General features: G+C 41.4%; 1 protein-coding gene across 1 annotated transcript in view; it reads left to right on the top strand.

Annotated features, from left to right (window-relative positions):
* LOC124712425 (dynein regulatory complex subunit 2-like) overlaps nucleotides 1-12,794 on the top strand; it is a 100,765-nt gene that overhangs the window by 48,233 nt on the left and 39,738 nt on the right. The window lies entirely within an intron of this gene.

Genomic DNA, 12,794 nt, shown 5'->3' with positions numbered 1-12,794 from the left:
GCCTTGGGCATGGATGTGTGTGATGTCCTTAGGTTAGTTAGGTTTAATTATTTCTATGTTCTAGGTGACTGATGACCTCAGAAGTTAAGTCGCATAGTGCCACAGCCATTTTTTTGTTTCGGAGCTTGCACATGATCTACTTGAGAAAGGGCACTGTATTTATCTTGACAACCGGTACACCAGTACAGATTTGGTGGACAAACTAACCAGCAATAACACCGATGTCGGCACAATGTGGAAAGACAGGAAGGGTTTCCCTGACTTCGTAAAAAAGGAAAGCTGAAGAAAGGGGAGTACATAACAGGGTACAAAGGCAAGCAGATGGTAATGAAATGGAAAGACAAAAGAGACGTTGTTATGGTCATCACCTTCCATGATAATGAATTTGTAACTGTAAACTCGAAGAAGGGAATTCTTCAAAAGCCACAAGTTGTCGTAGACTACAACAAGAATATAGGGGGCATGGATAGGTGCAATTCTCAGTTACAAAGCTACCAGATGGCCAGAAGCAGGCTGAAAAAATACTATCAGAAGCTTTTCCGCCACTTGTTGGACATTGCATGCTACAATGCATACATTCTGTACAAGAAGCATGGTGGCAAACAAAGTAGAATGAGCTTCCTGATTAGTCTTGGTGAACAGTTGACCATATCTTCACCACATCAAGGGACATCAGCAGGACACCCACCTCGAACACCAAAAGCAACACGCCTTACAGCCAGGCATTTTCCAGACCTTCTGCCACCCACAACAAAGAAAATACCAACAAGAATGTGTGTGGTGTGTACAAGAAAAGGCCTTTGCAAAAAGACTTCATACTGGTGTGCAGAATGCGAAGCTTCCTTGTGTGGAGCACCTTGTTTTAAAATGTTTCACACTGAAAATGATATGTAATATTGTGAAAATACAGTTTTTTTTTCAACTTCTGCAATATATTTTATTCATTTACACCCAATATCAGTTTAAATTCAACAATTAAAACGCGAAGGAAAATGTGAGAACAATGCGCAGCACCTCCGCGAATGGGCGCGCTGGCATATATTACCCACTGTGGAAGAGGCGCGCACGCGCAAACTACCCACTTAACAGGTTAATGGAACTTGGTTTATTATTCCTCACTTCCAGCCACTGAGACTCCCACAAAAATATGGGCTGCCTGGGCACAAACGAAGTGACAGCTCACAGGGGGACTGAACAGCGAGCAGGAGGAGGAAGGAAGCAAGCCTCCTTGGCGGCAGCATCAGCTAGTTCGTTTCCCTGGATGTCTACGTGTCCTGAAACCCAGCAGAAAATGATTTCCTTGTTTTGCCTGTGCAAGAGAATGTGAGTGTCCTGTACCTGTTGTGCCATCCAATCTGCTGGGTACATCTGTCCAACAGTGAGAAGGGCACTTTTGAGAATCAGAGCAGATGATAAATTTTCTGTCACAACACCGTCTCATCTTCTCCACTGCACTCAGGATAGCAAACAGTTCTGTGTAACAAAATGAAAACTGTTCTGGGAGCCCTATCCTGAGGACAATGTCAGGGAACATGACAGAACAGCTGAATAAATCTCCCTGCTCAGACTATCCTGGTAGACAGTAATAAAATCTGGATGCCTATGTAAAATCTCCTTAAATTTAAGTTTAAAGACATAGTCTGGGGTAAAATGCTTCTTGTAAGCAATCAGTTCTAAAAGCAATCTGGGCCTTCGTAGTGGTCCTGGGGATGCCCTACTCCAACCCTGGCTTTGGACCTTAATGTCCCCCCTCCCCCCACCTGTAATAATTCAAGGCTCTCCCTTGCACAGATCCCAAATGGCCATGTTGCTTGTGGTGGATGATTGAACAGCCATTCCAGTGGTGGCTGAACAATGTAACTGGATGCTGGCATTGTTGGAATGGATTGCCTTATAAGTTGGAGCAGATGTGCCCTGTCAGCTCCCCAAGACCTATGACTGACACATTTCAGGATGTTTAAGGCTTTGAGACATCTGAGTTTCAATTCTTTAAGGTGTGGCAACCATGCTAACTTCTCATCAAAGATAAGAGCCAGATACTTCACCTTTTCCTTAAAAGTGAGAATGGTGTCTGTCCTCCAGTTTTAAAATAGGCAAATTAAACAGACAGCGTGAATGATTAAAATCAACACAAACTGTTATCTCTAATGAGAATTTATAACCCGTGGTGCAAGACCATTCCTCCAACTGCCTGTTCATCAGCTGCAATGGCCGAATGACCTTGGCGAGGCTGGAGGATGCACAGAAGATGGAGAAGTTGTCCACAAACAAGGAACATAGTACTGGACATCGCACTGTGGTTGTAATACTATTGACTGCAATGGCAAAAGCTGTTACACTTAAAACACTCCTTTGAGGAACACTATTCTCATGCTTAAAATTGTCAGACAGGGCATTGCCAACCCTGTATCTAAAATATCTGTCCAAGAGAAAGGATCATATGAAGATCAGTAGACGTCCACAGAATCCCCACTGATGGATCTGCAACAAAATATTATGCCTCCAGGTAGTGTTGTAGGTCTTTTCCAAATCGAAGAAAACACTGATAAGGTGTTGCTTATGAAGGAAATCTTGTTGAATTGCAGCTTCAAGAAGGGTCATGTTATCAAGAGTGGAGCGATACCTCCTGAGCTTGGGAGCGACTGAGTAGGTACCTGGTTTCAAGAACCCACACTAGGTGCTGATTGACAATACACTCCAGTGTCTTTCCAATGCAACTTGTCAGGCTAATACTACAATAACTACCAAGGTCTGTCCGATACTTTGGTGGTTTTAAAATTGGGATTAAAATAGATTCTTTCCACGAGTTGGGAAAGTCGCCAGGTATCCAAATTTTATTGAAGAGCTGAAGGAGGTCCAACTGTTGCAACATGCTGTAGGTTATCAGGTCACTTCCAGGAGTCATATCACAAGCAACTGACAATGCAGAATCCAGCTCCGACAGAGAGAAAGGCTGGTTGTATTCTTCCATGTTGATGGAATGAAAATCAGGATCAACCTTCTCCCGACAGAAGGTGGGATCCTGGCTGGAAGCAGCTGTAATGAATTTATATGATTCAGCCATTGTCTGAGCTGGGTCCCTCATCAATCCATACAGCTGCTGTTGGCAGTCGAGAGATGTGCCTTGAGATCCTCCTGATGGCTTACCATACTTTACTTGCAGATGTGGACTAATTGATGGAGTTCAGGAACTCTTACCAAGACCTCTGCTTACTCTCCTGAATTATTCTCCTTGCCTTTGCACGTGTCATTCAAAAGTTTGCAAGATTTGCATCTGTAGGGCATCGATTGAATCCGTGCATAGTTGTCCTCCTGTGTCTGATTGCAAAATGACACAGACTTTGGGATGGATGATCAGTGGCATGGTGAATCACAGCTGTAATGTGATCCAGCCAGTCTAGATGCCATCACATTGCTCGAAAACAGCTAAAAACCTTCCTGAATAAACATCTCGGTGACTTTCTTCCAGGATCTGCACCATCAAGCAGACGGATCCAGATAGGGAAATGGTCACTACCATGAAGGTCATTGTCCACTCTGAGCAGCGCCCCCAAGAGCAGGCAAGCAGAAAGAGAGGTCTATGGCTGTAGATAAACCTGTAGCGGTGCTAAAATGTGTGGCTTGACCCATGTTCAGCGGTATAAGATCTGTTGTGTGTAGCATATCCTCAAGTACCCGACCCTTGAGGCTTGTGGTGTTAGAACCCCATAGTGCACTGTGTGCATTGAAGTCCCCCAAAAGGAGAAAGGGTTGGGGTAGTTCATCAAGAAGATGACTGGGACCCAACTATCAAGAGGCTCATGCGGTGGTAAGTACACAGAGCAAACTGTAATGTCAACATCAGCCACTATCCAAACCGCAACCGCTTGCAGTGTTGTTGTTAAGGGAATAGGTGAGGAGTGAAAACTGTCCTCTACGAACATTACAACCCCACCTTTTGCCCAGTAAGGTCATCTTTTCTAAAAAGATGGTAGTCTCCAAGTACAGGAGTGTCAGTCTCTTTAAAATGAGTCTCTTGAAGGCAGAGGCAAAAGGGTCTGTCTTGTACAAGGAATCTCAGTTCCTCCCAATGAGCCCTGTAGCCATTTATATTTCATTGGAGTATGGGAGCCATTTCATCAGTGTGGGCTTGATTTACCCCTGTCTTTGCGCCAGGGTGGTAATGTGTTTGTAGAGTGAGCCAGGGTTTTAGGACTGACTGGGTCTGGTGATGAGGCATCAAAATCCATGATGACCTCATCATCAGTCAGACATGCCAGAATGACATCTGATGGCACCTGGGTCAGCTTTTGACCTGAATGTTGGGATCCTTTCCCTGCTCCCTTTCCCAGCAAGGATGAGGGGAAATGGGGCAGTGAGAGCCACTTTTCTTTGAAGAAACTTGGCATTGAGGGGCACTCTGCTTTTGGGGTGCCTTCGGGCTGTGCACTGTGGGAGCATTACTTGTCTCTTCCAACATAACTGTATGGATCACTATGTCTTTCACTTTACTTTGGCACATACAGCTGCAAGTACAGGTGCTAGAGGTGGATAAAGGAACACTACACATTGTCTGAGTTGAAGCATCGACCTTAGTTACAGGTTTCTGCACCAATGAAGCATAAGAAGTGGCAAAGATGAGGTTTCATCACCTGATAATCCTTTTTGGCTTCTGCATAGGGGATCTGCTTGGTCACTTTGATTTCCTGAATTTTGCATTCCTCTGCAAAAACAGGGCGGGCTCAGCTCCAGACTGGGTGGCTCCCAGAGCAGTTAATGCAGACTGCTGGAGATGGAAAGTCAGTCGCAGCTTCATGGGCTGCTTTCCACACTTCCCACAATTTGCTTCACCTCTGCAACTCAGCGTTGTATGGCCAAAACTCTGGTATTTGAAGCATCACATAGGGTTAGGTACATAGGGCCGAACCCAAAGTCGGAGGAAACTGGCCATGAAGTGTTCAAGTAGTGTTGGAGGATTGAAGGTCATGATAAAAGTGGCAGTCTTCTCAATCTCTCCTTTGTTACACATCTATGATCCCCTGTGGTGCCCATTCTTGTTTGAGTTCAGCAATATCTATATCCATAATATCCTGGCAGGTTACTACACCTTTGCTGGAGTTAAGGGATTTATGCTACTCAACAATGATGTCATACTCAGCCAATTTCTGTGACTTTAAGGAGTTCCACCTGCTTAGTCCAGTTAGTCTCAACAAGTAAGGAACCAATTCTCAACTGCTTAATAGACTTTAGGGTACCAGTCAGTCCTTCTAAGCCTTTATAGATATAGAAGGGGGCCACTTTTTCAAACGTCCCCTCCTTTCTCTTGATCACTTTGAAGACATTGTGATTCATGACTCCTTGAGCCCCATTACTGACAAGAAGTTGATTATCACGAGGACTAGCCTCCCTCGTTCTTTTTGATGAATGGGCGTGAGAACTACCAGGTGGTACACCCTCCCTGCCAGGAGGAGAAGAAGAAGATTTCGAGGGGGCAGCTAGGGAAATAACCATTAAACATAGATGACCCATAGGTGGATTGCAAATAAGAAGGCTACATGTTGCAGGAGGGAGTGGGGAAGGAAGGTTCTATTTTTTGCAGTCCAGTGGAAATTTATTAATAACTTTAGCACTAAAACTTGTTTTGTAACTGCACTTATTTCCTTAGAGAGGAGTTTTCTCCTGCAAGGAGGAAAATTGCGGACAGCTGTCATGAAAGTATGTACACTCACTGTACCCTAACTTTGGTGCTGAGAGTGGATTATTTGGCTGGCAGTCTTTACACCAACCTACGGAGGCACAGCAATGTTTACTTTTGTTGTCGCAACATAGTACTTGGCTAATTATGCAGTTGGAAATGGTGTACTGACCAGTGCATCTGCTGTAATTAACGATGCCCATACACTGCTCAGCATCGGTCTGGAGCCTGCAAAAGTAGAATTACAGGCAGGACTGCTTGAGTTAGGAGTGCAATATTTCTACTGGGGGGTGACACAGGTTGGGACAGAACACATTTTTAAGCAAGTAGCCCCACATTCCTCAATGGGATGTTATTGGACATATTTTGTGTGAGGTAATGGCCACATCCTGCCACACTTTGTACTATTATGACTTAATATGGGGGCTTGAGGCATCAAGGGATCACAAATTTAGCATTGGAGGGCACCATGGAGGGTAAAAATCGTAGAGGGAGACCAAGAGATGAATACACTACGCAGATTCAGAAGGATGTAGGTTGTATTAGGTACTGGGAGATGAAGAAGCTTGCACAGGATATAGTAGCATGGAGAGCTGCATCAAACCAGTCTCAGGACTGAAGACCACAACAACAACAATGGGGGAAAAGAGAAATACGGTTGGATTTGAAATAAGCCTAGAAGCCCTAGGATTTGAGGTGGGGTGAAGGAGATCATGTGTAGAAACAACTGAAAATGGCAAATATTATTCTCGAATCCATATTTTCTGGGTTTTTCTAATTTCATCAACAATAATTGAGAGTGAAAGTGAGAAAGGAGTGGTGATGTAAAAATAATTACAATGACCTACATAACTGTCACTTTATTGAAGCTGACAGTTGACCACCACAGCATTTAAGTCCAAGTCCATGAATATTCTATGGGTGTGACCAGTCACCTGCAAAAACAATGGACTTGACACTAATGTAGCTCACTGTAAATTATTTTTACATTGCCTCTCCTTACCCAACTTATATCCCAATTATTGTTAATGAAACTACACAAACTAAAAAATATGGATTTGACAATAATATATATCATTTTCAGTTAGTTTTACATGTAAGCTCTTCCACCTCACCACCAGTCCTAGGGGCGGCACAAGGCTTATTTCAAATTCCACAATATTGCAAAAATGTCCACCCAACTGATAATGCGAGGACTTTAGAGTGACTTTAGAGTGATGGATGAGATTTCTTTGGCACTGAATGGCAGACTGAGGCCATAATAATGAGGCCACCAAGAGTGAATGATAACTCTTTACTAATGAATTAGGGTGAATCTCTAAAAGCATTCGAAATCAAAATCACTAGGAAAATAAAACTGAACAGAATGTAGTTGTCATGTACATGAAATTTTTGCATTTGATTGTTTGATTACAAATCTGGAATCAGACTGTGCCAGGTAAGGCATTTAATAACTTATCATAGGATTTTTATTGGTGTTTTAATTAACTATTACTGATTAAAACACAGTCTTTTAGATGAAACATGTTGCCTGTATTGAGATATTTTGATCTTGTACTTTGACTGCAGTACTTCAGTTGCTTCAAAATGCTTTATAGAGGAAGTGTCAAAAAGTAATTTCATCAATTGTCATGTATCGTGTGTGTTGAGATTAGTTCATGGGAGCTATCCTCCATAAAACCTATTATGTGACCACGAATAAGAGAGATTGTGATTTTCAAGAAATATTAGCAGTTTTGGGGATAATTTCTATATGGGAAACCAAACTCAAAAACTTGAATCACTTTATGAAAACTGATAAAGTGAATATGAAAAGAGAGAATAATTTCAAGTACACTACTGGCCATTAAAATTGCTACACCAAGAAGATATGCAGATGATAAACGGGTATTCATTGGACAAATATATTGTACTAGAACTGACATGTAATTACATTTTCACACAATTTGGGTCCATAGATCCTGAGAAATCAGTACCCAGAACAACCACCTCTGGCCATAATAATGTCCTTGATACGCCTGGGCATTGAGTCAAACAGAGCTTGGATGGTGTGTACAGGTACAGCTGCCCATGCAGCTTCAACACGATATCACAGTTCATCAAGAGTAGTGACTGGCATATTGTGACAAGCCAGTTGCTCCGCCACCATTAACCAGACGTTTTCAATTGATGAGAGATCTGGAGAAAGTGTTGGCCAGGGCAGCAGTCGAACATTTTCTGTATCCAGAAATGCCCATACAGGAACCTGCAACATGCAGTAGTGCATTATCCTGCTGAATGTAGGGTTTCGCAGGGATCGAATGAAGGGTAGAGCCACGGGTTGTAACACATCTCAAACGTAACATCCACTGTTCAAAGTACTGTCAATGCGAACAAGAGGTGACCAAGACATGTAACCAATGGCACCCCATACCATCACGCCGGGTGATACACCAGTATGACGATAACGAATACATGCTTCCAATGTGCGTTCACCATGATGTCACCAAACATGGATGCGACCATCATGACGCTGTAAACAGAACCTGGATTCATCCAAAAAAATGACGTTTTGCCATTCGTGCACCCAGTTTCATCGTTGAGTACACCATCGCAGGTGCTCCTGTCTGTGATGCAACATCAAGGGTAACCACAGCCATGGTCCCCGAGCTGATAGTCCATGCTGCTCAAACGTCATCGAACTGTTTGAGCAGATGGTTGTTGTCTTGCAAACGTCCCTATCTGTTGACTTAGGGATCAAGATGTGGCTGCACGATCTGTTACAGCCATGCAGATAAAATGCCTGTCATCTCGACCACTAGTGATGCAAGGCCATTGGGATCCAGGATGGCTTTTCGTATTACCCTCCTGAACCCATGGATTCCATATTCTGCTAACAGTCATTGGATCTCGACCAACGCGAGCAGCAATGTCATGATACAATAAACTGTAATCTCGATAAGCTACAATCCATCCCTTATCAAAGCTGGAAACATGATGGTACGCATTTCTCCTCCTTACACTAGGCATCACAACAATGTTTCACCAGGCAACGCCAGTCAACTGCTGTTTGTGTATGAGAAATCAGTTGGAAACTTTCCTCATGTCAGCACGCTGTAGGTGTCGTCACCGGCGCCAACCTTATGTGAATGCTCTGAAAAGCTAATCATTTGCATATCACAGCATCTTCTTCCTGTCGGTTAAATTTCATGTCTGTAGCACGTTATCTTTGTGCTGTAGCAATTTTAATGGCCAGTAGTGTAGTTTTGTGCTATAGCTGAAAGTGTCTGTTACGCTACAAATTTAATTCAGATTATGATGAACAAAGGGCATTCTGTCTGAAGCATTCAAGCAGAAATAGATGAACCACTTGCAGTCAGTGTTAAACTAATAAAAATATCAGAGAACTCAATAGAATTATAGCACAATATCTATTCAGAGTCATGCTTAGATTTCTGGAAAATGTTTCAGCAGCCACACTTTCCAAATCAGAAAGACTAAAGAAGCCCCTTTCAGCTTCTTTCTGCTCCTAACAGCAGTGTCTCACAGGTGTAAGTTATGCCAAATTTGCTGTAACCATATATTGTTAGTAATGACAGTATATACTCCTCTCCAGCATAAATTTCTTCAGTCACTGACTTGAACAGGGTAGGGGAAATACACTCATGACCTCAATGACATTACATTCACTAAGTGGGAAAGAGTAGTTCTAAATGTAATAGTAATAACAGGATTGCTGCAGTTTTGACATTACTCAGAAGATATGCAGCTCAATATGTTATCGTTTTTGATAAGTGATGAGGTCAGCAGAAGCAACATAATAACTCTGCACACAGAAAGAGCTAGTAACTCCTCCTTCATTCAGAAATAAGAACAGTGTTGACAGTTTACAAGTATATTGAAAGTTATTAACATCATTCAAACTGTGAAGATCTTCACAGCAACTGACGTGTGTGATATGTGTCAATCATCTACATTTTTGATATTTCCTCTTTGACAATCATTTACTCTTAACCTTTTCACTAGCATAGTGATATATATGTCCCACGATAGGTTATCAGAGGACCAGTGGGAATTTGCTGCATATTATTGCTATGTATCAATGTCCCATTGGTGAAGGGAAACCTGCTAATGGTTTGCAGAATTCTTATGATATTTAAAGCTTACACCTGTAGGGTGTGCTGTCTTCAGTTCATTGTTAACACTCTGCTCCACTTCATTCCATATTGTCACACAGTTAGTCTGTGCCTGCAGATAGGTAACCAAATGAACAGATTTCCGAAATGCATTGCAATTTTTGTGCAGTTGTTTTCTGAAATCTCGGAGGTACTTATGAATAACCCCATAAGTCCAACCTTTCACCTGTTGGAAAACAAACAGCAGGAAATATTTTTGTCATATTGATCCTTCTTATTATGGCATTAAATAAAATAATTTAACATTAATGTCTTTCATGCTGTAAAAAAAAAGAAAAAAAATATATAGAAAAGAAAAGAAAAGAAAAGAAAAGAGAAAGAAAAAAGACTGGTCACACAGGTGACTACAGTACATATTAAGAGACACCGGTAGCCGCTTGACTTACCAAAATTGTCTTGTATTGCATGGATTTACTTCATAATGTGTCATTTCCCTGGAGACATTTGACATGTTATGCAATAAACAATAAATAATGATGATGATGATGATGATGATAGTAAAAATAATAATACTTTATTCAACAGCAAATGATGTACTGCACACATACAAAAACAGCATAGATTACAGTTCTTGTTACATAACTGGTTTGCTGCTACTGTATTTACATACTCTTTTTTTTTAAAAAAGAACTTATTATTTGGCATGTAACAATGATCCTCTTCTATTATGTAGAAGAGGTTTTGTAGTTCGAATTTCTTAGACTGAAACTTTATCTTCACTGTTTGAAGAGTCATGAGTACATTGGGCAATGGATTGTGCAGTGGGTTTGGTAGTGACCCCTGTGGTGACAGTGAATAGGCTGATGGCAACACACTATGGAACAAGTGGTTCCCATCTCATACTCATCAGCTGGCATAGGCTTCATTGTACAGCATATCGTACACACCAGGATACTGCTGAATACAGTAAAACCCACTTTTTACATTTTCCAGCTGACTGATCCAAAAAAGTGTAAAATGCAGGAAAGGTAAAAATACAGGAAAGTATAGGAAATAGCTTTGTGCTCATTGCTGAGTGTTGCGACCCCATGAACCAAGCATCTAGATCCTGGATGGTTATCAGCTTCTCTCAGAACCTCTTGAAAAGGTAGATCCAATATCTTCTTAATCTAATCAATCCACCTGTTCACTGCTCTTCCTCTCAGTCTCTTTCCCTCAGTGTTCTTCTCCATGATTATTTTCTCTAAGTTTTCTCCATCTCTTTCCACTATATGCCAAAGAACTGGAGAACTTTTTGGTTGACACGAGGAGAAAGGTATGTGAAGATACTGAGTTGCTCACTAATGGACACATTTGTTCTTCCTTCCATCCATTTTATGCATAGGATCCTTCACCAGCATCAGAGCTCAAATTCATTGAAGCCCTGTTTGTTTCTGGCTTTAAGGGTCCATGTCTCGCAACCATAAGAAAAGACAGAAAACATGAGTGTTTCAATAAGCCAGGCCTTTGTAATGTTTGTTATTGCTCTGTTCTGCCAGATCTTGGTGAGATTCTTCAGAGCCACTCACCCTAGTGTGATCTGTGTTCTCATCTTCACAGCTTCCTGTGTCACAGATGATTGACCTAATATAGATGAAAGTTTGGATGACCTCTTGTTCCTATAATCGAACTGTGAGTTGGATCTGTAGTCCTCAGCCAATTATCATGAGTTTGGACTTGCTGAGATTGATGTCCAATCTGTATGGTAGACTTATGTTCTTTGCTTTTGTTAAGAGCTCAGCAAGTTCATCGTCAGCAAATCAGAGGCTGTTAATAGTTCTACCACCAATTGAGATACCTTTAGTCCACCCATCAAGAGCATTTCTAACGGCATGTTCTGCATAGATGTTGTACAGCTCGAGGCTAGAATACAACTCTGTCTGACACCTTTTGATACATTGAAGAAATCAGATGTGCCAGCACTTGTCTTCAGAGCTGCAGGGTTGTTATTGTATAGACTTCTGATCAGTGCTGTCAAATGTTATGAGACACCAAAGTCTGCAAGCACCTGCCACAAATTTTACCACACAACACAGTCAAAGGCTTTCTTACAGTCAAGGAAGCAGATGAAGACAGGAACACAAAAAGTGAAAATGAACAAATTACTCTTACTGTCATTCTCTTTATAATGTTCAAAATATGAAATTAAAACCATTGAAATTTTGCCTATTTAAAAAATCTGAAATAATTAATTGCTTTTGTTTCATTCTAACAGCAGTTAGCTCTACTTGTTGCTCCACAGTATACAACCATCAGTTACATATGCAGTGGCCGAGTGTTGAAAAACACGTTCTGATCATGTCTCATGGTGTGAATAAAACACAGAAGCAAAAGTATTTCATGAAACCAGATTACAAAGATATTTATGTTTCAATGTGAGACATATTATTGATAATCATTATAAAATTACAGAAAACATGACTTGAAACACAATATTGATTAAAAAACCAAAGTTGGCGGTCTTCGTAAACAGAGAACAATAGGCACAAAATCTATAGCTTGTTGCCAACTAGGAGGTCATTTGGCTCACGGATGTCCTGGGTTAGAAAGATGGCAGAAATTGTCTTCATGTTATGGAGCATCTTGAGGAGTAACGTTTATCGTTTGATCAGGTCGAACCAACCTAAGACTCTGCACCTAGCACGGACTGGCATATTTCATGCAGAATTCGTAAAAGGCCATTATAAAGATGGCCATCTTCAAAAGTGGTATTCATATGTATGAATGACTGTGAAATTAAATTACAGGTATTGTAATTCACCACAACGAGAAGAAGGCAGGTTGCTGCTAGAGTCACTATCATCAGATAGTGATTATCATTAAGGTAGTGACTCAGTGTGCTTTCTCACCCTTCCAAAAACTGCAAACCTGTAACAAAAGTGGCTGTGACCCAACATGCTGACAATGAAAATCTTGCTAACGACAGTAAATCTATCTTACAGGATCAATAACTTTACACACAGTCG

The sequence above is a fragment of the Schistocerca piceifrons genome, chromosome 8, assembly GCF_021461385.2.
Source record: "Schistocerca piceifrons isolate TAMUIC-IGC-003096 chromosome 8, iqSchPice1.1, whole genome shotgun sequence".
NCBI lineage: Eukaryota > Metazoa > Arthropoda > Insecta > Orthoptera > Acrididae > Schistocerca > Schistocerca piceifrons.
The sequence above is the reverse complement of the archived record's forward strand: the minus strand, read 5'-3'. Positions and strand labels throughout refer to the sequence as shown.